Raw genomic sequence first — 27,117 nt, forward strand, 5'->3', positions numbered from 1 at the left:
TGTGGACACCTCCTTGGAGCTGCTGAATTGCCTTCACAAAATTCACCTTCCTCCAAACAACCAGTCCAAGAAAAAGAGATCAAAGCCATAACGTAGATTGTGATCTAACCTCACCCACCACTGATTCCACAACATCCTATTATTTACACATATCAGGGATATTCAACATAGGAAGGAATTACAACATCAAATTCCAGGAGGCGGGAATCATTTAGGGTCATATTAGAGACTGGCTACCACAAGTCCTAATTAATAATTTGGGTTTTGCTATAAGAAAAAGGGGGAGTTGTTACAAGGTTATAAATGGAACGGTATAAAGTGTAACTTTTCTTTTAAAGGAATTACTCTCTCCGTTTTGTTTTTTTAATATATATATTTTTTGCTTTCTTTTGTTGGAGTATAATATTATTTATTTATTAAGCAATTGAATTAATCATATACTGAAGAAGAGTGACATGGGAATTACATTGTATTGCTTAGAAAGTGTTGGGTCGATGTTGTCATTCTTCCCACACAGACAAAAAAAAAAAAAATACAATCAAGAGGATAACTCATCTCCCCAGGAATGTGGGAAACGGCCTTTTCTAAAACTTAGTTTGAGTTCCATCATGGCTAATCCTGTTGAAATTGACAACTGACTGAGCATATGCTGAGTTTGTAGATACTAGGTTGAGAAAGAAAAAAAGACCCTATCCTAAAACATCTGAAAATAACATATAAACAGTACAGAAACAAGATGCAGAATTAGAGCAAGAAAAACACAGGGGATTGTTAAGTGATTGAAGGTAAACTGCTCAGGGTGAGCATCCCTGTGTTGTGGAAGGAAGCCTCAGTGTTCCCTGCTGCACCCAGACCCGCCCTCACCACTGTCCTCTCTCAGGGCATCACTTCCTGGCCCACATTACTCCAGCTACCAGGCTCCTCGTTTGTCTGGTTTGTTGTGTTAACTGGAGTTTGGGAGGCAAGGTTAGAAACAAGAGACATGTTAGAAAGCTACCTTACTCAAGAAGTAGGATGATAGTAACCAGGAGAGACCCATGTAGAGAAGAGGTTATGAATAATTTGATGGTTGAGCACAGGATTTCCTTGTATGTTTCATGTAGCATTTAAAAGATTTAGAGGAATGAAGTCAAAGTTTGGATCATGAAACTGGAAGGATAAAGTTGTCATCACCCGAGAAGGAGAAGGCAGTGAGTAAAAAGCCGTGCGGCAGGAGCAGTGAGTCTAGGAGTTCAGTTTAGGAGAGCTGAGTGTGACGAGTCTGATAGACATGGACTACACAGCCTAGAGTTTCAGAGAGGGGGTTTATTCTACAGCACTATAAATACATAGATCTGAGACCGAATAAAATTACTGAGAGAGTGTATGGATACAGAAGAGGCCCAAAGGCTGAGCCTGAGGCTCTCTGGCATAAAATGATAAAGGAAAAGAGAGAAAACCAAAGATGGAAATGGGACAAAACTCTTTGCAAGGTAGGAGGAAATCCAAGAAGGTGGGGTGCCACTGATGGAAGCGAGTAAGATATGTCAAGGAAGACAGTGATCGAATGTCACCGATAGGCTAAGATCAAAGGAGAGATGTGACCAGGGACATGACAACTGGACTGAACTTCAGGAGGGCAGGTTTGGTGGCTGGTGGTGGCAAAAACTGATTAAAGGGGGTGTAAAAGAATGGGACGAGATCAATGATGAAGATGGCTGTGGAAACCTTTTTTAAGCAGTTTCACTACAAATAGAAACAAAGAAATGGGGCAACAGGCTGTGGAGGGATAATGCATCAAGAGGAAGTTTTCAGTTTGGGAGAAGTAACATTTTTGAATGAGCATCCAGTGGGGAAGGTGGATAATACAAAAATAGAGATGGAAAATTCCTTAAGCAATACAGTGAGAGAGGATGGGCTCCAGGCAAGAGCAGAGGGTTCACCTGAGATAGGAGCACCAGTAGCTCACCCACTGCCAGCACTGCTAACCAGCAGGGGTAGCAGATGGGTGGAAGTGGTGGCAATAACTGGAAAATGTCTTAAGAATGGGGCTGGGGTTGTAACTCAGTGGTAGAGTGCTTGCCTAGCATGTGTGAGGCACTGGGTTCAATTCTCAGCACCACATAAAAATAAATAAACAAACAAATAAATAAAAACAAAGGTCTATCAACATCTAAAAAAAATTAAATGTCTTAAGAATGCCCATATTTTCTTACTAGAGTTTGGAAAGTGTGTTAGCTTTCTATTGCCATGCCAAATACCTGAGATAATCAGCTTTAAAAAGAAAATGTTTATTTGGGCTCACAAATTTTGAGATTACAATCCATGATCTATTGGTCTTGTTACGTGGGGCCTCTGGTGAGACTGCACATCTGGTCTCAGTGCATGGAGGAGCAAGTCCACTTACTTCATGCCTGAAAAGTGAAAGAGGAAAAAGAAGAGGCTGGGATCCTACTGGACAGTAGGAGTACCCCATTGGTGACTCTAAAGACCTGAAGAATAGGCCCTACCTCTTAAAGGTTTCACCAACTTTCAACAGCACCATGGGATGGAAATTAAGCCTTTAACACATGAACTTTTAGGGGATATTCAAGGTCCAATGTTATAGCCAGGCACAGTGGCACACGCCTATAATCCCAGCAGCTCTGGAGGTTGGGGAAGGAGGATCACAAATTCAAAACCAGCCACAGCAACTTAGTGAGGCCCTAAGCAACTTAACAAGACTCTGTCTCAAAATATAAAAAGGGCTGGGTTGTGGCTCAGTGGTTAAGCACCTCAAAAAAAAAAAAAAAAAAAAAACAGAAAAACATCCAACATATAGCAGAAAGAGAGAAATATTTTAAATCTTTATCAAGAAATAAAAATTTTAAAACAGTAGATTTCTGGGACTCTCTTCACCCCTGAAGACCTAAAAATCATAGATGTAGAATACCCCCATTTCTTTTGCTTAAAATGTTTCTACATGTTTCTGCATGCTGTCACCACACTAGTACTCATCAGCACAAGAGTACCTCTAACTCCATTGTGTCTTGATCAAAGTTTTTTTTTTCTTTTTGCTTTCTCTTTTCTTTCCTTCTTTCTTTCTTCCTTTCTCCCTCCCCTTCTCCCTCTCCCTCTCCCTCTCCCTCTCCCTCCCTCTTATTGTTGTCATGTGTAAGAGAAAGCTATTGTAAATAGCTTAAATTACTTAGGAGAATTTACAGATCCCAAGGCAGAAAGCCAGTGGTACCTAGTAAGAAGCTATCTCACTGAGTGTGTGTGAGACTTGGAGAAAGCTTCTTCTTTTTTCCCTCTGTGGACCCTCCTGCTCAGGTCTGTATGTATTAATAAGCATTGATTGGTCTGAGTTTCAAATTTGCAGAAGTTGGGATCACATAGATAGCCTGATCATCTGTGGATTAAGATGTGGTGTCAAATATACATACCTGGCAGCCAGGGCCCTCACACAAGCAGGCTTATGAAGGGGGCATTTCTCAGAGGAACACTCTGGGCTGGGCTGGGCCCCAAAGCACCAACCACTGACACTTTGATCCAAATTAAGGACTTAACATAGATCACAAAGATAACTAGCTGGTAACTTTCTTTCAGATGATAAGTACAATGGTTCATTAGCTTAGTATTTCTTTTCTAATAGTTTTTAGATATGAATCTAATAATTTTGGGGAACAAGCTCTTTTTTGTAAGACAAACAGTAGCATTTATACTTCTGAAACATTCAATAAGCTAAAATATTACCTCTTGTTGACTTAAATAAGATAGACCTGTCATTCTGGGTATTTCTAAGCCTGAAGTGTGTGTACGTACATGCATGTGCACATGTGTGTATCTTGCTTTGTATGGGTGCTTTACCAACTTTATCTACACTGTGTAAGACTTCTGCCAGGCCGATCAGAGGACATTTCACACTTCCAACATCATCACACTTAACACCTTTCTTAAGAAATCCCTCCAAAGATGGAATAAGCTTTTCTACTTCTGAGATTCCCAAACTATTTAATGAAATCAAAGTTTCTGAATTTTATCTAATACTTCTCCTGTTTTACAAGTTGTTTCTATGTATCTTTTACAAACAATTTTTAAAGATATTTCTAAGATAAAAGAAAGGAACAGGGTCCTGATGTAGCTAAAACCAAATAACAAAACAGACTCAAAACCTGGTATGAACAGTGAGCTTAGAGGATAGAACTTCTGCGTGACCAGCTGCCTGCACCTCTGTGGAAGGTCCTCTCCCTCCCTCGCTGCCCTGCTCTGTGTTCTCACTCCGTCTGTCCAATGCCGTCCTCTCTTTTTTCCCTTCCTTATTCACTTTCATTACTTGTGATGATATTTTCTCTTTTATGTCTCTGGAAAATATTTGAACAGCATTTGTAATGTGAGGTGCACTCGTGTTTTTCTGGTGAAGGCTCCAAAACAACAGTCTGATGTGTTTATGCAGAACAGATATTGAATGTTCCAAAGATTTTGAAAAATACAAGTGTATTGCCCTCATTTTTTTTTACAGCAACTATCCTTTTCATGAGATATTTACAGAAAATTTAAATAGGAATAAAAAGCTTCAAAATGCCCTTCCAGTCATGTGATAGGTTTCCTTTTTTTTTCTTTTCCACAAATTGATCATGTGTCATTGTCATGCTGATGTTCGACAGAAAGGAGGGTATAGGTGTTTCTGATATTTTTGTAATGTTCTAGATTTAGATAACATTTTTTTCTATCCTATTTATTGGAAAAAGATAGCCTTGAGCTATCTGAATTATTTTTGTAATAACAGTACTAATTGAGGAGGAAAATGCCATAGGGAATTTCTTACTTCATATTCATTTTCATTTGCAGTACATTTCCATCTTATTTACTATTGTCCTATAGAAGGGCAGTGAGGTGGAACTTACTCTGATTGGGGGATACCTAAATTTTTCTATCATTTCTACAAAAAAAAAGGAAAGAAAAAAGAGAGAGGCTGACAGTAAGCCTCTTACATCAATTGTTCTTTATAAACACAAAACTTCAGAATTTATTGCTAAAACAAGGCTTACTATTTAAGTTTTAAGTGAGTGTATTTCTTGGTAACTTCCCTTCACACACCTACACACAAAATAGCACATTTAAGTTTCCTTTCAAGCCCTGGATTTATCACAATTCTATCAGATAGCCTCTGCATGATAGACACTACAGATCTGATAACACAGGAGGTCGAAATCAAGAAAGACTTATTGTGCTGTCATTTGATATTTTCTTTATGCAAGATTTGTGTAAAACCACAATGCCAGGAATAAATGTTGAATTAAATGTGTGTGTTTTGCATAACCATACTATTTGTTACTGACACAAGCTCTTCATGCAGAAAAAAAAATCACAGGATGTGAGTCTCCCATACATTATAGAGTGTCTAAATTAGGGAGGAACAAATTTGGAAACAAACAGGGGGTGGGAAGGTGAGAAAAAGAAAGAAAGAGATACAAAAAGGAATAGGTAGCAGGTCCTGAGTGTAAATAATTTACAGAAGTGCATTAAATAGGATAAAGATACTACAAATCCAGGTCAGTATCATCATCATCAAAAAAAAAAAAAAAAAAAAAGCAGAAACAGGCAGAGTTAAACAGAAGCCCAGTGGGAATAACTATTCTGCTTCCATGCTGCTTAGAGACAGGGATGAAGGAGAATTAAATGGAGGAGAGTACAGAAGGCAAGATATGAAAAAAGGGAAGAGAAAAATTACTGGAAAAGGAAGGAAAACAGATGGTGCTTTCCTTTGCCCTCCACATCTACTAGCAAATCCACTAGGTCCACTGGGAGTGCTGCTCACGACTGCCCCTCCACAGCCTTTGCAGCCACAGTGCCAATTCTCCCTAGTGTGGTGCAGCACTGCCACCAGCCCACCCCGGCTGTGGATGACTGCAGTCATCTCCCAACAGCTCTCAGCCCCAGGTCTGCCCACTGCCCCCCGTCTGTTCTTCCCCTAAAAGCAATAGTGATTTTCTAAAAATGAAAATCTAGTCTTATCATTTCCATCCATTGCTTTTAGTATAAAATCCAACTCCTAAAAAAAAATAAAAAGATAAATCTATGCTCTCTCCTAGCTTGTAAAACTCATTCCTAGCCTCATTTCTTGTGTTGGGATAGGGGGAGGCATGAAATTGACACCTCTGTCAGCAGTTCCGACACTAGCTGCATTTCCTGCATCCTATTATGCTCTTTTCACATTTCTGTACTCCCCTATTCACCTTTCCTGTGGGCCTCCCCACCTTCCCTCAGCCCTTAACCCTTCCTGTCACTTAGTTCAACAAGTTTCCAAACACAATTGAACACGGCAGAGGAAGAAGAGGCTCATTGAAGAATCTCTTTTGGGTAGAATCAAAATGGAAGTGCACTGAAGTCCACCTGTTCATGTTTGCCCTCCTGTGTCTGGTACACTCTCTTGCCCCTTTGCATCTGTTACGTCTTCCTCCAAAGGCATTCCATCAGATCCTAACCCACGGGGGCGATGAGCATCCAGCTGGCATTTTGCCATCACCACCATCGGACACTAGCCCTCTGCCCAGGCTTGGGTCTATGTTTCCTGATGAGCTGGAGCAGTTTACCTCACAGAGCCTCTCAGGGACTAAGTGCACAGACCTCCACCCTTAGCCTGACAACCTGTCTCGGTGTTGAAAAACAGTTCAAGGTAGCACTTGAGACCAAACGTGTCATTTTCCTTGTCAAAATGAAAGCTGTAAATTTTAAACCTAATGCTTAATGTATCCAGATATTGAACATGGGGACTTTTATCCTCAGCTTAATGGTCTGTCTAAAAACATCAAAAAAGATTACTTAAAAACTCTCGGCCTCAGAGGTCCTATAAAATTACATGAAGCACCACTCCCCACCCCACCCCCACCACCATCTCCTCCAAGTTTTAAAAAATTTATTGGAAAACAGTTATGCAATATATGAACTGCTTTTTTCTTAGCCTAAGATACTAAGACCATGTGCTTGATTGCTGGGGATGGTTAAGAAAGGCAATAGGATAAGATGAAATTTTATTAGATTACAATCTAAAATTTTAATAGCGTTTTCTGCTTCTGGGAAAGGGTGGCAAACCTTATTCAGCATCTTCTTGAACAGGGAAAATGTAAAAGCAAGGCCTTCCCCCTTTAATACAATATGACAAGAAAGAATGGCAGTGCTTTCTAATTTTTTTTAATTCAGATATTTGTAGACACCTGATTAAAACGGAAAGATAGAGAAAGTACAGGAAAGCAAAAGAAAGAGAATTAGAATGTCATTATTTTTCCCAATAAAAGGAGACTCTAAGTAGAGGAGAACTGCTAAGATTTTAGGGATGGATGAGTTGTAAAATTGGACATTAGTGTTGTCAGAAACTCGACCACAAGCACACGTTGATCTGAGGCCCTAGAAATCCACCCCACAGCCAGAGTACCTATGGTCAGTTATGAGACCAAGCTTGCTCACACCTTCTTAGTGACAAGGCCCTAAAAATTCTTTGTTAATACAGATTCTTCATGGTCTCTAGGCTCAAAAGAAAAAAACGTGGTGGTTGTTTCGTTGTTGTGTTGTATTGTTGTTTTTACACACACTCATTATCTCTCTCTTTAGAGAGCATTGTGAACCACAATGGTTAGAAGAATCAGGATTGCTTTCAACTGTTAGATTAAATCTAAGGTTTGATGCTCTATACTGCCTATTCCAGAAAACAGAGCTGTTAATTAGGGGTACATGATGTTTGAGAAAATGACAAGCTTCCAAGTTCCTCCTGAATTCAAAATTTCCAATATTTTTAAAGCGCTATAGAGTCACAGATGGTAATAGTATTATTTGCCTTATCCACCTTAAGAGGGTTTTCTGATGTATCTGATTCTGACATAAAAATAACTCCATTACAGTCCCTGCATTCAGGGTCTTACTTTAATGCACCAGCATTTTGGTGCATGCCTGGTTGGCAGTGTAGCAGCCTTGTTAAGCGTTACTCCTAGACTGAGGCAGCATCCAATGGGTTAATGAGGCTGGGCAGTCTCAGTCTGTTAGCAGCTGCTTAAGCAGCAGGCTGGGGAAAGCACTGTTGATTTTCACTTTTCACTGCTGAGTGATGAAGGGCAACCTATACGCTAAAAATCTAGTCAGGCCACAACCTGTACTCTCATACCAAAAAAAAAAAAAATGCAATTCAATCCATGCCCCAGGGCAACAATCCCACCATGATCTCTGCTGTAAGGGTGAAGTGAATGCATTTACAGTATATACGGGGCTAAAATCAGGGGGTTGGAGGGTTATTATTATTATTATTTTTATTATCCATTATTTTTATTATCCTCCACTGTGGAAAATTAAGGCTCTTTAGCATCTAATATAGAATCCAAATCATTCTTCAATCAGGGAGTATGCACATCTTGATTAATACTGTTAATGCTTTCAACAATGATATTTCTTTGCTGGTCACTTTGGATCTCTGAACTCATTTTGGGATACAGAGCTCCAACCTCCACTACTAAACAAAGTGCACAGATTTTTTTTTCAAACAATAAAAAAGACTATCTTCAAAGATGAAATTGTTTTAACATGGAAGGTGTGTGCTTTGGGGCGGTTTATTTCCTTGTTTAATATAACCAGCACACCCTTTGATTTGACATCTAACTTGACATGCACTAAAGCTTTTCACCTCTTCTACCTCCACTCCCAAGGTGTCTCGTTGTGTGAAAGAATCACCTGGAGAGCTTATTAAACCACACATTCCTGAGGCTCACCTCCAAAGGTTCTTATTCAGTAGGTCTGGGTGGGGCTGGGAATTTATCTCTCTAAAAAGCTCCCACCCAGGCCACACCAACCAAAGCAACCAGTGTCTGGAGCAACACTCTTCTAGGAAAACACATTGCTAATCTTCTTTCTTTCTCTGTGTCCTTTGCTGGGTTTCCTCTTCTCTGTGACTTCAAACTTGACATGCTCTAAAGCTTTGTACCTCTTCTACCTTCCCTCCCAAGGCGTCTCATTCAGTCCTGTGACTCTAAGTGATCTCTCCAAGCAGATGAAATCAGATTATGCCACTAAATTCATGTAAGGGTGAAGTATCTACTCCCCACTCAGTATCTCCAGATTATTCTTTTAAGCCCCAAACTGACCCTCAAAGTCAATCAACAAATGGCGACAACTCTCTTGGGGTTGCTGAAGCCAAACCCTTAGTAGCCTCCCCTTCTTCTCACATCCCACTCCAATCCATCAGCAAATCTCCTTGGCTCATTTCAGCACATATCCAGAATCTGGCCATTTCTAAGCACCTGCCCTGGACAAATCACTATCCTCTCTTGCCTGAACTATTATCATAATTTTCCAGCTGCTCTCCTTACTTGTCCCAGTGTCTCCTACCCCACCTACCTTCACAGAACAGAGTCACCCTTTAAAACATGACTTAGTTCGCTGTGCTTTTTGTATTCTGAATCCTCTCCATATAAGGCAGAATAAAAATCTAGTGCTCTTTTACTACCCCGTAATGTTCTACCTGGTCTGATCACATTCCCTCATTCTTTCCCCAACTCTTATGCAGAATTTTCTCCCTCATACACTCTTAACACACCAGCCACTTTGCCCTTCCTTTCATACACCATGCCGGTTCCTGCCTCAGGGCCTTCACAAATGCTGTTTCCTCAACCTGAAATATTCTTCCTCTAGTACCCTACAGGGTACATGCTCCCACATTGTTCAGGTAGTTGCTCAGGCATCTACCAAAGAACATACAACCTGATCTGCATGATTTTTTTAACCTCCTTCACCTGTCACCTTTTCTACCTCCACACTTATCACCCCTGATAACTTATACAATGTATCTTTGTTCTTAGTCTCTGTATCCTCTTGAATACAAGCTCAGTGAAGAAAGAAAGGTTTTTTTTGTCTCCACTAATATATTTCTAATGCCAAAAATAATAGCTGGCCTGTTGTAGGGGCTTAAAACACATTCAGTAACTATATGGATAAACATAAAAGTGAAATTTTTAATCTGTTGAAAAGGATTAATCAATTATTTTTCTTCATCTTTAGAGCTGATCAGTTATTTTCCGTAGCATTAATAAACTTTAAAATGAACCATATTTCAATATTTAAGAAAATTGTTAGGGTGATTTAATTAAGTAAAAATTATCCAAAAGACTAAGTGTACAGATTTGCAGTAAATTTCTGCAAAACCCTCATTTCTCTCTATCCTCATTTCCCCATACTCATTTTTGCCTAAAGTTCTTGATACCCAGAAACAATAGCCCAAGAAACAGATTTTTTTGAGTGACTCTAGGCATAGAAAGAGCTGATGAGTCTATATATCAAACTGATTGGTCACACGTTGGACAAAGAATGTAAATTTTTAAACACTGTGGTAACCGCGGAGAATAACACTGCCTGTTTGAAATGCTACCACGGTTAATTAATGCAGCTCAAGACTTCTCACAGTTGATAAATACAAGAGATGGCAAAAGTCTGAGAGTTAGGTAAAAGAACCAGTATTAAAATAGCTTTGGGAAAATATACTGCAATACACAGCCACCATTCATCCCTTACACTGAAAAAAAAAAATTGTATCACTGCTTAAAAAGACTCTTCTCAATAACTTTCCACCCAACTCAATTTAACTCAAGTCAGGTTTAAATGCTTATACTCTGATCTCAACTGTCTGAGCTTTTTAAAGAGTAATGACATTGCTAGCTGAACCTGTGGACCATGTTGCATGTTTTCTAATGTTATTTGTTGGAATGAAGCTTGCAATGAAAAGCAACTATTAAAAAAATAAATGTGTGTGGAGATTAGAGTCCACATTTTGAAATGTCAGTAAATACAGTATTTATATGACAGATCATAATGACTTGTAAAAGGCAGCCATATGTGTATCAAGCTCTTAGTCTTCCTAATGTTTTTTTCTATAAAAAAAAACTTTCATTTTAAATCTGAAGAAAACAGTACTAAATGAGAACTATCTTTCAAAATTTTTGAGGAATTCAGAATAAAATCAGATGCCCTGAGCCCATGGATTTCTCCTTCAAAGAGAAACCACAGGAACATTTCTAGCCTCAGCCTTACTATGATATCACAGCATCTGGAGCAATAGAAAAGATTTTTTTAAAAAAGAAATCAAGGATAGAACATTAGAGTCAGTTGCCCAGTCTTTAATGTACTCTTCCACTACCTAACAGTGCCTCAAGGTAGTTTTCTGGTGTACTTTCACAAACAGCACCATTAACAGATTTTTACATGCCTAGGTCACTTTACTTTGATCCCAAAGAAGTCTTAAAACATTGTACAAACAACAGACTGGAGGCTATATCCCTGAAAGACGGCCACTTCTGGGGAGCAGAGGTGGTCCTTGACAGCAACAGAACATTCAGGACAGTTTCAAACAAAGAACAAAGGCTAATGATGGTCCTGCTGAATGCTACCAAGGATGCTGAGTGTTTTCAGGGAGGGAAAGTAAGACTGGTGGAGAATTTTCCTAGGAAATAGAACCTCTGCTCAAAGTGATTAAGTACTTAATGGTCATCACAGACCTCCAAATTTCATGCTTCCACATACATAAACTGCATCTCCAAATGCACTGAAATTATATCTCCAGCATACGCTTTCTTTTGTTCTGATGCCAGTTTGTAAGAGATCTTTACGTGAACAAAAGCTTCTGTCTTTACAATAACCATCTTCCTTTAGAAAAGGCATGCGATATACTTTTGGGATGCCAAATCACACAATAGAGAAAACCAAATAATTCCAGCGAGGTTTGATGAGCCTTCAGCAAATCCTACAACAATTCTAGTCACCTGTCAATCAGGAAGTATCACATAAAGAATTGTGTGGCGATGCTACTGTCTATTACCTGCAATATTCCTTTTGGTTCACTTGAGATTTTTAAAAAAATATGTAATGAATGCATTCAATAATTGTTTGAATTGCTGCTGTGCATTCTGTCATAAATGGTTTATGGATAACCATCAATTGGTTCTGCTCATCAGTCTAACAAGTTCAATGTACTACTCAGAGCAAAGGATGACTATTTATTTAACAGCTCTTGGCAGGAAAATTTGTTGCATGCCACAACTTTACAAAGAACATTAAAATCAATGACAATTTATAAACCAAAGGCTGGGAATTATGCTTTGGATTCCCATAATTCATCAGAATAAAGCTGTCAGATACCTTTTATTATAAATTAATAGCATGTTGTCTAAGAGCGCCATAGTACAGATGTTTTGCCAGTTCAGTACTGACATCTAGTGGACAATGAAAAATGTTCCCCATCTTTTCCAAGCCCTGGGTTTTCCTTTTCCCAAAAGATGTTTGTTGCTTCTACATCAGTCAGATTTTTACCATGCAAGAAACTGTATTTAAGTTGTATGTATTTGTATTTGAGCTAACAAATTTGTCACAAGTTTGAACTTTCTATAGTAAACATTGGCAATGTGTATCTAACATAATTTAAAACTTACTCAGCTAAACATACCTTCTTCTTCGTTCTCTAAAAAAGGGTTTTTATATTTTAAACTTTTTTAGTATTGCCATACTTGGGTACTTAATCACTTCAAATTCTCTATTATTAAATTAAATATACTATATGAAAGCATATAACTTCCTACTCCAGTTTTTCATAAACAAACAAAAATACCATTCTAAACTAGGCATTTACTGAACCAGTATTGATTAAATTTAGGATCTAACCTATTTATTATAATTTCTATCTCCAGTTTAATATGATTTACAAATGGCAGGTATAATTTTAATATACTACTTAAATGTATTGTTTGTGGATTTTGCTTCCTTAAACAATATTTTGAGGTTGGTGTACATAAAATACCCTGTAATTAATTCCATGGTCATTAACATATTTAAAGACTGGAAAGATCCTGATGTACGCTGGCAAACTCGGATTTTTTTATGTTGTATGTAAGGGACAAATCCAAGGCTTTCCAAGTGTTCCAGTATACCAGATCTGGGGCCACGCTGGATGTGATTTTCAAGGAATTCAAGATTAAGAAGTACATTCTCTTCAGAGCCTTTTGGAACTGTACCAAAAGGTAAAGAAGACAGAAATGAGCAAGTGTTTACTCTGTGCCTGTTTTTGTGTCTGGCACTATGATAAACACTTTACAAAAGAAATTAACAGTATGAGTCAAGGAGGAAAATTAATGTTCCTATGTTCATATATCTTAAAGGGAACACAAATGCCATGCTCCAGGGCTGGCATCAAGCTGACACTTGTAGGAGAGAAGGAATGATATCTCTTCCTAACCTGGTTTTTAAGGGAAGACAACTGGTAAAAAAGCAAGCAAAATCATTATCTGTTCCATCCAATTTTCTGAACAAAATGGTGAGGCTGGTAAATGGAGCTGCCTTGGGAACTTTGTGAAGTTTCTGAAATCTATTTTCGGTCACTCTGGACACAATGTATTTCAATTATTGCAGAGGACCTATGTGATTATTATGAAGATGAATAAATACAACAGAACATATTCTCCCATAATATAGAGAAATCAACTTTGGGAGTCTTTCATAGGAAAGTGAGACGTGAACCCACCTAATGCATAAACCCACAACTTCTCATAGAGTAATTTATATGGAACTACCTCAGAATTCTCATGGTTCCTCTATTTAAGAAACTCTACAATACCAGTCCCAACTTCCAAATCATTATTTGTACATCTTTCTAGAGAAGCTTTTTGCAAGTCGTTAAGATAAATTCAATGTATATAGAAAGACAACTCAATGGCATTTTATCAACTAACACACCTTCTCAGTGAGTTTTTCTTTATATTATTAAAAGACAAATGAGGCTGCTTTTTGCTGTCATAACTAACTAACTTCAATTCTTCTAAGACAATGACTAATATCACATTTATATCAGACTATAAAATTTCCTTCTTTTTAAAATTTTTTAAGCTGTTTCAAATACTATGGTCCCATCTCAGCTACTTCCCTTATGCAAACTCTCTCCATAGGGACATTTCAAAGATCCCACATATGCTCAGGTACACCTGCCACAGTTAGTCCTGGAAACAGTGAAAAGAACTGGGCCAAGGAGGCAGTGCCTGAGATTCAGATAGGACATTCAAACACTGCACGGTGTATCAACTGCAGGTTTGAGAGCTTGGAGTGGGTATTTTAAGTTAAAAAGGAAATAGGTTAAGTTGAACTGAAAGAAAAGAAAAAAAAACTCTGAATGTGGAAAGGACAACAAGCAAAAGGGACCTATAGGTCTCAAAGGAAACATCAAGTACAGGACACTCACAACTGAACTCTAATCCTAGAATAAGCCACTCCCTCCATATACTTCCTTCTGTGCAGACAAGAGACCTGGGAGGGCAGCTTCCTCCTGATTAACACAGGGTCAAGTTCTTCCCGTTCCTATGACCTGGATTAAAGCCATCCCTCCTCCTGCTATTTTAGGTTGTGATTGAAGTAGGCAGAATCATGATACCATCCATCCAAACATACCTCAAAGAGCACCTAGTCTAACTCTTCAGTTCCAAGCAAGGAAGAGAAGACATTAGAGGTGCTGAAGGCTGATAACATAACAAATACCATGGTGCCATGAGATAGAAGGTCAGCAGGGCCAAGACTGTCAGAAGCCATCAAACCCAGGAACAATCCAGGACCAGGAGGATGAGTAGGGTTAGGAATGAAAACTAGAAGATAATCACAGGCACTGGAAAGGCCCATCCCAGAAGTGTGAGACCAAGTGAGTTGAAATTCTTCACTGAGGAGAGCAGCCAGGAACAAGGACACATCCAGAGGCCAAAGACCAGAATTGGACTTTTTATCAGAACTTAAGTAGGCATGTGAGCAGTCAAGGCAATCCGCACCCAAAAAAGGATAGCAGAGCAAGATAGCTGGATAAGAACCAAGGAATCTCCAAAAGGAAAAGGGCAGTCAAGCTCACAGTCACAATGTGTGAAGACCACCAGCCCTACCTTCTGCTCCCTGAAAAGGACTTCAGAAACTAAGGCAACTCTGAATCCTACTTTGAGATTTTATGTGCTTCTGTGGAGACTGAAGTCAACCCCAGTCCTGCTAAATTGGCAGGTGTGGCGGTCATCAGTGCACCTGGATAAAGTGGCATATGACAGCAAGGAACCTGAGTGCCAAGGGGGCAGATTTCAAGAGCAGCTAGGTTAGGAGGCTGTATCACAAATACCTGGAAATTCAGATAAATGAGTGGTGTGATTTATACACACATACAAGTTTGTACTCATGCATAGGCAGAGACTACAACTTGATGATCGAGGGACATCCTAGGTTCATTTCTTCTTATTTCTTCTCCTTTCACCCATCAGTCATGTCATTGCTTATTAATAGTCTTCCTACACTGACTTCCAAAGCATTTTTAAATTATCTTCCTAGGTAAATCCATATCTGCTATTATTTTTCAACTTTGTTGATAAACATGCTACTTCCTAAATAGCCACGGTATGTATGGGTCTAATAAAGGCTTGTGCTTCTTTTGAATCTTCCGTAGTAGTCTGTGTCCAACCAAGGGCTCAGGAAGAGGGCATGTGGTAAATTCAAATCAGTTTGCTTCCAGCTGACAATCCGAATCTAAAGATTTAGAATTTTATCTGATCACATCAAATGCCATCTTTTAACTGTGTATTTTTAAAAATTGAGTAAATTTCTAATTAAAAAATTAAATAGGTTAGTTTAAATGATGAAAAATAAAATTATATCCATCGGAAGTTCTAACTAAAATAATTTGGGGTTAATCCATATTTAGCAGCCAAATGGAAGCTGGCTGGTTTATAAATTAATGTAGTTAATCAATGATTTATAGTTAATTTATTTCACTTAAGTCCCTCCTTCAATCTGTCACCAAGACCCTTATCTTTGAATTTTAAAATAAAAACAGCCAAACTGTTCTTTGGAGAAATGGGTGGAGGTAGGGAGCCAATTGAAAACTCCAACAGTTTTCTATGTCTTCCTTTTGATATTTTATCTGTAAGGTTTTAATAGTTACAGAAGAACCACATGTTGATGTTATGCGATAGTCCCAAGCAGAGATATCAATGATTGTAAATGATGGAATAACTAAATATCAACAGTAAAAGGACCTCCAAGATGGTAAAAAAGAACATCACAGAGGGGGGAAAATGAGTTGCTGGCCAACATGTAAACAAGAATTTGACTCTGTTTATTTCTTCCTTCCTTCAGATATATTGGAGAATTGCTTTGTGCCTTGTACCTCTCATGGTCCAATTTAATATCTTCCTGTTTTTCAGAAGGTGGTTTGTACAACTCATTGGACTATTTCCAGGAAAAGAATGAGAAGACGACAAAAAAGGAAGGGTCAGAGAATGAGAGGTTAAGGAGAAAGAAAGAGATTCACACAAGAATATTAGGTTCAGTATATTAAAAAACCCTTGGCAAAGATTTTTCAAGGCCTCCACTCCATTTCTTTCACTATGACAAATTATGTCAAAATAGTGACCCTTGAGAATGGGGATTTGAATTTTGCCCCAAGATCATCAGAGAAAGAACAGTACAAATTTCTCTGAAGTCTTGTGTTGATTTTTGACCCTGATTTGATCTTTGTCAGAGACCACAAAGCCAACATAGAGAATTTTTGAGGCTGCAAAGCAAAAGACCTATAGGGTTAGGGATTGTCAAGTCCTCTCCTGTGGCCTGTTTTCACAAATTGTGAAGGAAAGGAAATTGGGAAGATTTGGAGTTTGAGCCCCATGTCTGATTGTCAAGGATTGGATGAAACCAAAGAATTTCCTAAGAATCCTTCTGTTTCAAGGACAGAGACACCATCTCCTGCCTCAGCCTACCCTCAGAAACCACTGGAGACACTCAGACAAGCAGCAAGTCAGTGTGAATGGCCATCTCCTCCCCCACGTTCTTCTCAAGAAGAGTGCTGAGCTTCCCACTTTATGAAATCTAATTGTGGAAACCCCAGGCTATGTTCATTTCCCACCTTTGTAATGTACTCATGCTGTGGCAGTCTGTTCTGTCAATGTGTCTTTCTCTGTTTATGTGATTTGCTGTCAACGTGGCCTTGGGTGTCTGTCTACCTCAGTATTTCCCAGGATGGTCTTAGAGAACAGGAACTAGATCTTTATTTCAGTTATATCTTGCTTTTTAAATTATAATATGTAAAGGTGCCAAAAATATAAATCTCCAAAAGAAATCTTGGAGATCATTTTGTCTTAATTCCTCATTTTATAGATTCATTTATTGATTCATCTAACATATTATTTTTTTAATTCCAGAATAACCAAAGAGTTCAGATGACTTTCACAGTAAAATCAAATATGTTGCTCTGTGCTACATAAAAATTTAAGGGGTGAAATTTTCCTAAATTCTCATCCTTATTATTTAACTCCAATGTTGGCAAATGATTATTGGTAGTTTTAGACTAATCAAAGTAAATATTAGAGATACTCATCTTTACTTCCCCAATATTACTCACTAAGGAGCTACTCTAAATATTTTCTTCTCTTCTAAATTCATCAAAGCTCCTATTCCCAATCTCCTTTTTTTCTACTCAGTGGCAAAATAAATATGAAATTATTCATGTAGACCCAGGACAGCACTTTTTTGGCGTGTAAAAGACCAGATATTTTAGGTTTGCAAATGAATCTCTGTCTCAACTGCTCAACTCTGCCATTGTAACTCAAAGCAGCCATAGACCATAAGTAAATGAATAGGCTGAGGTTGTATTCCAAAAAGACTTTATACACAACACATTGAGGCCCTTAAGCTCTAGTTTGGTGGCTCCTGATATAGTCTATTACCTGGGAATGATTATCAGCTAATTTATCCTCTCTTCCAGGAAGTTGCCTTTTCCTCAATTACAATTCCCATCTCTTAATGAAATCTCTTAAATTAGTGCTAACAAAACTTTTTGCTATGATAAAAGCATGGGGAAGTAAAGATGAGGATAGCTGTGCTGTTCAATATGGCTGAGGTTATTGGGAACCTGAAATGTGACTAGTATGGTTGAGGAACCGAATTTTACATTTCACCTAATTTTCATGTGAATTTATGTGGCCAGGTATGGCTAGTGGCTACCATGTTGAACTGTGCAGCCCAGGGAGCAGTGAAGCCCATCAGTCACTCTTCTGATCCAAAATCCTGAGGACCTATTGTTTTCTCAAACCACAAACCAACACACCAACATGCCTACGACCAGGCCCGGGCATTTCAAAAACATTGCTTTTATGTAACTTTCTCAATATAAAATGTATGATTTAATTTATAAACTATATTTATATACAATTTTTGGGTAAGTCATCTATTAGGTTATATGCATGATACTCATATCTATTTAGCAGTATATTAAACATGAGTTAATGAGCAAATTACACCTATAATTTTTAAGAGTTGAAGCTGTGCTTTTGTAGCATTAGCTATCTAAGAATATAGACACAAGAGTGAATTGGTATGATACAATGTCATAAATTTCCCCAAAAAATGTGTATATTTCATTAATAGGAACACAGAACTAAATTTCCTAGGGACAGGTGAATCAGAGAATATTATAGAACAGGAGATATTTGAATTGGGCATTGACCAGGAATAGAGAGGGAAAGTATTTCAGTGAAAGGGAAGAGCATTAGCACAACCATGTGAGTGGATAATACATTCTGTTTTGGGGAATTCACCAGTAATCTGTATGACAAGAACATGGGGAAACAGAGCAGGAATGTTCATAGATAAATCTGAAAGGTAGATTAGAACCAAACTGAAAAAGTTACTGTATATTTTTTTTTAATTTCTTTCAGACATTAAGGAGTCATCACTGATTTGAGAACTGCAGAGAGTAGACATAGATAAGATCTTTGTTGTAATTCTGGCAGCCTTTTGAGATGACCCGAGGCAGGGGGAGTATGCACATAAAACCAGTGTCTTAATTTTTAATACTAAAGATAAAAAAGATTGAGTCATGCATCTCTCTGGATTAATAATCATGAACATTACCCCCAAACTTGGTAAATGCATCGGAGGTCACACACTATCAGTCATGAAACCAAATCCAACCCACAGATGTGTTTTGTCATAAAACTTACTTTTAATATTTTTATTTGGCTGCTAATATTTATATCTTGTAGGATTTTACATGGAAACTCAAGATTTCTCTTTAGAATATATATTTTCTTTTAAAAATCATAGGATTGGACAACACCAGGCCTGCATTTTATTCTAGCAACAGCCCACTCTGGGTAGCAGCCACTGTTTCTTATAATCTCCACAACATTCTATTACTGGAGTCCTCATCAATTTGACTAACTTATAATACTTACCTGGTCCCAAAGGCAATTGAATTTTTCAATCCCAACTTAAAATAGTCGATTTGGCTAAACATTTTACAATTTCATTTGATTGTAGAAACTTCCTCTATGAATATTATCTTTAACAATGCTCAGTATATTTTTATTCTATCCACAGTCAGACTTTAAAATATTTCTTTCATTAAAGTATTCAACATTCTCAACGTTCTCAACCTTTTCATTAATGAAGGCATACCTATCCTTCTTAACTAGCTTTATCCCCAAAATTTAGAAGACAGAAACAATAAAAGAATGAGCTGAGCTGGTGATCCTGTGATCCCAGCAGCTCTGGAGGCTGAGTCAAGAGGATCATGAATTCAAACTCAGTGAGGCCCTGTCTCTAAATAAAATACAAAATAGGGTTAAGGATGTGGCTAAGTGGTTAAGCACTTCTGGGTTCCATCCCTGGTACCAAAATTGTTTTTAAATAGGAATTAGCTGGACTTGCCCTGATGTATTTATATGCTACTTCTATTGGACCTTGTACAGTCAGCAAGACTCAGGCCCCACTGGCTTTCTCTAGATGAGCAGGAGCCACTTACCTGGGTGTGCCATCTTTGCAGAGACCTCATAGCAAGTGCAGAAAGAGTTGTCATGACAAATCCTGAAGTTTGGGCTTGGTGATTCCTGGAAAAGCCCCCAGTTATTTCCTACATCTGGTCAATCCATCCATTTTGAGACAGTGTCTCTAGTTAGAAGTTAAAGGTTTTGATCTACTTAGTATCAACTAAGATACAGATAATTAGCTTTCTGAAAATAAGTCAGGTGTGATTCAATTTTCATCTAGAGAAGTCGTGTTACACCAAGTTCTGGACTGAACAGATGCTAGGGCTTCATTGACGGCTACTTGCCAAAGAGCAAGATGTCCACATATAACGGTCAGTGACTAGTTGACATGTTTTCTTCTTGATTTGTAGAATTGTGGGCACACGTGTTTGTGCTTCTGTTGAACTATTGCTATTGTACAAAATACCAAGTGAGAGTAGAATTTGTTTCTTAAAGTATTGGTACCAAGCCTTGATGATCTTACACGCATTATAAAATCATATTTACTTTCAAAGCCATCTGTATTCATTTAAAGCTTTATCAAGTAGGGAGGAGAGGAACCATGATGCCCTGAGTGATTCTCATTATGATTACATGACCATAGGGGCAGGAAGGAGGGTAAGCAGGTTTAGGAGGAAACATCTTTGTTCTGACTTTTACCAAAAATTTACAATGCCCAACTCTTCTAGTTCTAAACATGGGGATTGAGCTGGAGGGAGAAATTGTTTCACTGTGTGGACTCTTGTCCTGCAACCATCCGTCACAGGAATCTTAAACCCTAGATACTATTCTCAGGCCAATTTGGGGGAGCAATGACCCCCTTGGCACTCAGTTCTATAAATATCCTCACCACACACTTAGGGTAAACCTCACAGAGCTTCTGACCCCTTGGAGGCCCGACACCCAGACAGCCATCTTGAATATAAACTCTAACCCCAAACCTCTGAAATCCTATGGCTCTCCCTGAGCTGCTGACACTGGGCAGACAATAGGAGGAAGAAGGTAGTCTTGTTAGCTGGTGCTGAAAATGACTCCTTCATCAGCCAAAGCTCATGCAGCCAAGCAAATGCTCAGGAAAAAAATTCTTGCTAAGGCAGGTAGCCAAGGAGAAAAAAGAATCAAGAAGTTGGAGAGCCAGGGCTGCCTTAAGGCAAAGCCAGATTCCATACAACTAATTATACCCAGAAGCTTAGAAGGTTCTAGGGCAGCGCATAGAACTATGGCTTCTGTGCTGCCTAAGATGCCTGAATTTTATGTTTGATAACTTCTTTATCATCCTAAAGAAAGGGAAATGAAACAAAGAATGAACCTGCCACCACCCACCCTTTTACATTCAAGAACCTCAGTGCTGTCTAAGCAAGTGCACTTTGCTGGTCACACTCTGAAAGCACACTGTGGACTTTCCTTTGGGACTATTTTTATGAATCAGGACAATTTGATGTAGCTTTTGGACTCTGTGGATGTTTGAGTAAAGGTATCTCACATCAGTCATACTGAATCAAACTATCAAGAAGTCTCCAAGCATATCTCCTAATACTGAATAATATATATCCCTTCCTCTCTCACAGCTCGTCTATTCTAGAGGAATTTCTACTTCCTTTATTTCAGCATTGTGTGCATTTCAGGAAAACATACCCTATAAATTCTCTTACCCAATGCCCATTCCACAAACTCACCAAATGAACACACATCCTCCCTTCCCTGTACAAACCTTACAGACTGATGCCCTAGCACACCGAAATCACAGATTTGCTAGCCTACCAAGAGCCAGCTGCATTTCTCCCCCAACCTGCTACACTAGTTGTATTTATTCTAATTATATATGTTAATGATAAGAGGTATTTTAAATATGAGCTTGAAGAGAAAGTTATATCTATGAAACTAAATTGAATATTGAACAGATTTCATTAAGGTAAATTGCACAAAAATATTCAGTTAAATTGGGGGGAAAAAGACATCTGCAAAACATTATGGGATGGTGAATTTTTCATAAAAATTTAAAAGATTTCTATATTGCTTCATGAAAAATCTTTAATTATTCTATCTACCTTAAATAAAATAAAAATGCATTTTGGAATTATTGGCTGTCCTTTAGGAAAGAAACACCTAGCAGAAATCTGATCAGCAAATCCATGCTCAATGAAAAGCTTTGCCTTTGTATTAAAAGATTGATAAATGAATGTACATTTATATGTTCTAACATAAAATAAAATATTTAAGATATGCATGTTATCACTTTTATGATGCTGGCTTTTACTACCTTTTCCCAATTTATCAACCATTCTAAGTCTCAGTTACATCAGATAAGAGGATGTCTAATGTATTTTATTCACAATTTTACCTCAAATAAAGGTTTTTATAACTGCTAGCCTTTCAGAGGATATCAATCCCTTCACCCATAATCATCCTTATGAAATACTTTTATTTTATTGCATATAACATATACAGTACTGGGAGTACTAAAAAAATGTTGGAAATTTAAAAGAAACTTTCTTATGTTAGGGACTGACAAAAAATAACTATACTACAGCTCAGAGATTATGTAACATACCAAAAGTTCAAAGGTTAGTCTGAGAATTCAAAGTACAGACCACTCAAGATACAAGTAAATTCTGTGAAAATGTTAGACATTTGGCTTAAAAGGACCGCTGGCTCTTCCAGGAGTGTGCATATGGTAGATACTATATAATGCTAATGCCCTGGCCTACTGCTCACCACACTCCTTGTCCCCATCTTTGGGATTCACCCTCACTGTCCTCTCACCCTATACCTCAGAGAGAAAATCAAGAATGAGGGTGTCATGGGCTGGGGTGTAGCTCAGTGGTAGAGTGCTTGCTTCACATGTGTGAGGCACTGGGTTTGATTCTCAGCACCACATATAAATAAATGAATAAAATAAAGGTCCATCAACAACTAAAAAATATTTTTTTAAAAAAAAAAGCATGAGGGTGTCTCTTTACATATTATTTGGAAATTTTCTTCATTTTAATCAGTTTCATGAGCAAGAAGCATTCACAATATTGTGTAACTATCATCACTACCACCTATTTCCAGGATGTTTCTTTATCCCAAACAAAAAGTCTGTACCTAGTAAATAATAACTCTCCTTCCCCTCACCCTCACCCCAGCCCCAGCCCCTGGTACCACCATTCAACCATTTGAATTAATTTGCCAACATAGATGCCATCATATAATGCTTGTCTTTTTGTGTCTGTTTCATTTCACTTAGCATAAGGCTATCTACATTAAAACATGTATCAGAATGTCATTCCTTTATATGGTTGAATAATACTCCAGGATACATATATGTCACATTTTGTTTATCCATTCATCTGTTGATGGAAACTTGGGTTGTTGCTTTATGACTTTGGAGAGTTGAAAACATGGTTTATTTTGTTGTGTTGTGGTTTTTAGGTAAAGTCAAATTGCCCATCAAAATGTTTACGATTTTTGAAAAATCCCTAGGTAAGGCTGGCTAAATCAAAATGGCCACAGTGATGTATGGGCTATGTTGGTTCACCCAAAATTAGTATGTTGAAGTCCTAACACCCAGAATCTCAGAATGTAATTACACTTGTTAATCAAGTTCAAATGAAGTCACTAGGGTGACCCTAACCCAATATGGCTGTCCTTGTAAGAAGAGATTACGTAGAGAGAAGACAATGTGAGGACTCTGTGAGAAGGCCAGGAGAGAGTCCTCACCTCCAAAGAAACCAAACCTTCTAACACAATGAATTCAGAATTCCAGCCTCTGAAATTATGAGAAAATAAATTTTTGTTGTTTAAGACATTCGGTCTGTGACACTTTGTTACAGCATCCCTAGCAAATTTACACATCATGTATCCCAACTTGGTCAAGTATGACTTACATCACCATGAACTTGGAGGCTAATGGTAGTGACATCCTTGCTTCTCCATGAGTCTCTCCCAGATCCCTTCAGTCAGGAAGAGTTTCTCTTTGTTAGTTCATGCTGTAATGCCAGGTGGTATTAGCACTTGGGGAAATAAGTGAAAATGAATATGTCCTCTGACCTCAGAGCATTAACATTCTGATCAGGGAGAATGAGTGGGTAGAGACCAACAACAACAATAAACTTAATAACCAAGTAAATTATTGTATGTTAGATGATGATAAATATCATGGGAAAATTAGAAGAAAATAAGGAGGACTAAGAGCGGGAAGGCAGACAATTTTAACTTTAAGTAGGGAATTCAGGGATAGGTTTCCTTTAGCAAATGGCATACGAGCAAAGATATCAAGGAGATAAGGAAGTAAGCAATAAAGATATTTGGAGGAAAAGAGACCCAGGTAGAATGAACAGTCAATGGAAAGACCCTAATGACAGAACACGCCTGGAATATTCAAAGAACTGAAAGAAGATCAATGGCTTGAGTTGCCAAGGCATTGAAGAGAAGGAAGAGATGAAAACAGAGAGGGAACAGGGTGGTGTAGGACTTTTAAGGACTTTGGCTTTTATTCTGAGTAAAATAGGGAGCTACTGCAAGGTTTTGAGCAAAAAAGGTGACATGATCTGATGTCGTTTTCAAAGGATCACTCTGGATGCTGTGATGTACCGTGAGTGAGCAGAATAATAAATGGGGAGACCAGCAAGGAGGCTACTGCAATATTCAGGTAAGAGAGGATGGTGTTTGAGTGGGCTGGTCCAGAGCAGGAGCTGTGGTGAAAAGAAGCCCAATTCTATGCATAACTGGGAGGGAGACCCAGTAGAACTTAGTGATATGATGTGTAATGTAGAAAAATAAGAGCAGGCAAGAATGTCTCCAACCTGTTTGGACTGATAATGTTAAAGGACAGAGGTGCCCATCACCCGAGATAGACAGGAGTGCAGGTGTGCAGGGATAGAGGGGGTGGGTGGGAGCTGGGGGAAGTTAACAGTTCAACTGTGAACACACCTAGTGTGAGGTGTCTCTTAAACATCCAAGTGGAAATGGTATGTAGGTCAGTGGATACAGCAATTGATTTCCAGAGAGAGAAGAGATATAAATATATGCAAATCTTTAGTTTATGGTGAAGGAGGACCTGGACTGGAGGAGACCACCAAGGAAGAGAGTACATCTAAGGAACAGAAGACCACAAGGACAAAGCCTTGAGGCACTCCAACACTAAGACACTTTCTTTACCCTGTTCCTTTGCTTGATCATATTTATATTTGTCTCTAATAAATTATACATTTGCTATAATCTGCTTTACATGAATAATTGTCTATATTACACTTCCCCTACTAGATTTAACTCTGAGAGTTCAGGAACATATAAATAACTTCTTGTCCCTAGAATAGTGATATTATATCACATAGACACTAAATAAATGCTTGCTGAATTTATCTCTTTTATTTTTCATTTTTATCTCTCACAGCACACACATAATACATGTACACACACACACACACACACACACACACACTTGGCAACAACACTTTCCAGCAATGAAACTTGGAACAACTTATGTAACTATTCTATTTTCTTCTTTTGTTCAATATGTGCTATGAGGACTTAATGAGATACTAAACACAGATACATGGTAGCTAATAAGAAATGTAAATTTCCTCTCCTTTCTCCTTCAAAGCTATCCTTGGAGCTGATTTTAATTTCATTAATATATTTTTTAAATCTATGAGCAAAGGGCTGGGGATGTAGCTCAGTGTTCAAAAGTGCTTACCTAGTATGATAGAGGCCCTAAATTCAATCCCCAGTACCAAAGGGGGGGAAAAAAACCATTAAATCTATGAGTAGAAAAGAGGGAGAGGATGAGCAAATAAAGCAGTGTTTCCCGGGATGTGCAAGTCTCTTTAAAATGCTTCTAGTGAAATGTTTTGAAAACATTAAACATCATATCGGCCTCAATTAAATTCATTACACTTATTAAAATAAAGCCTCCAAGTCATTAGAGAAGAAACTAACTCAAAATATTTCAAACCATCTTGACATGTAATTCCTATTTACACTCCAAGGAAGTTTTTATCAGAATAGCTTTAGGGAAACCTCCAGCTTGACGACCCTTTCGTGCACAAACATCTCCTTCTGTGTCCTCTCCCAGTTCCCCTAGGGATGTCAAAGATACCATGAGATGCAGATGCCATGGTGATAATTTGGGGATAGTGCTTTCCAGATTATTTGGGGTAAGTCTTAACTTCACAGTCTGAACCTTGATCATACCTTGTATGAAACCACAAGTTGCAAATATATGCTCACTTACAGCAATAAAAAACAGGTGTAAAATACACCTGATCTGAGCATTCACATGAGGAGATGGAAGCATCCCTTGCTGCTACTTCCTGTTGTTGCTGCCTCGGATTGCTGCATGCTTACTTGGCCTGCCTCCTACTAAGCTTTGTTCTGCAAGAAAACAGAACTTGAGTCCTATATAATCTCTTCGTATCTTCTACTCTTTGCCCTCTGGACTCTGGGTTTCTAGTCCTCTGAGTTTCTAGTTCACTTTAGAGTGTTTTATTTTTTAAAAAATTATGTAGGTTAGTTAGCACTTTATTTTTGTTAGCTAAAGAAATAGAACCTTTTCTATAGTAAAAGCCACAACAAAATTTTGGTATTCCAGTGATAAAATAGAGTATTCTTTGTCTCTTCTCATATAGAAGGGGGGGGGGGTATGAGAAAGGCCGAGAGAATGGCTTAATAAATCTCAATAATTATAAAAAGGCAGATTCTTTTCTTGTGGACAAGTCCCGAAATAGGGGGAAAAATTATGAAAAACTTTAAGAAGAAAATAATACCATGAAGTCCTAGAGCTAAAAGGGACATGACAGATAAACTCATCCAGTCTCAATTTATAGATGAGGGTAAACTGAAGTCAATGAAGTAAGAATAATCTGTCTGAAGACATCCAGTTCAGAATGTTCTGGGTCATCTTTTGACTACTCTCTACCAATTCAGGGCTATTTTTTTCTAGTATAAGCTACCTATAGAGGATGGTTTAATAAGTATAGAAGGTCAATTTGCCACTCTGGTTTAAAGGAGATTCTTAAAATGTTTGTGTGTGTGTGTGTGTGTGTGTGTGTGTGTGTATATATATATATATACATATACATGCATACATATATGTATATATAATACATATATATATAATATATATGTAGTATATATGTATATATAATACATATTACATATATATTTGAGAAAGTGTGTAGGTTAGATGCCTTATTCTCAGTGACTTTCTGAGGGGCAGTTAAAGCATCAGACATGTTAAAACTCACATCCCTATGGCACTTTAACATAAAGATTAAGACTGAAAGTTGGAATCACATTAAGTTGTATATGAATTCTGATTCTGGCACCTAACTGA

Source organism: Marmota flaviventris, chromosome 3 (genome assembly GCF_047511675.1).
Source record: "Marmota flaviventris isolate mMarFla1 chromosome 3, mMarFla1.hap1, whole genome shotgun sequence".
Taxonomy (NCBI): domain Eukaryota; kingdom Metazoa; phylum Chordata; class Mammalia; order Rodentia; family Sciuridae; genus Marmota; species Marmota flaviventris.